The sequence below is a fragment of the Condylura cristata genome, unplaced genomic scaffold (assembly GCF_000260355.1).
Source record: "Condylura cristata isolate star-nosed mole 26May11 unplaced genomic scaffold, ConCri1.0 scaffold00015, whole genome shotgun sequence".
Taxonomy (NCBI): Eukaryota; Metazoa; Chordata; class Mammalia; order Eulipotyphla; family Talpidae; genus Condylura; species Condylura cristata.
In genome coordinates this window covers 33,901,318-33,901,653 of record NW_004567116.1, presented here as the reverse complement: position 1 = coordinate 33,901,653, position 336 = coordinate 33,901,318, and positions in this window count along the sequence as shown.

Sequence of the window (336 nt, the reverse complement as noted above, 5' to 3'; positions counted from 1 at the left end):
TAACACCAGGAAAGGGGGCATGAAAAACAAATACCCTGAAAACCGTTAGAACCCGAATAGGCACCAGTGAGACCTGTGGCCTCTAGTAGCCTCCAATACCCTGCCCAAGGCAGATGCCTCTATCATGGCAGGCCAAGCAAAGGCAAATAGTGACAATCTTTGGCTGTGCTGGGCTAGGGATTACAGGCCTGCATTATGTCAGAACCTCTCTCCCTCCCTTCTTTTACCCTCTTCTGGGCTCTGGAAGAGTTCAGATATTTACATTGCTCCTGTGCACACTGAAGGGTAAGAAAAACCTGCTTTCCTCAGCAGAACAAATTCACCAAGGTCGCCCCA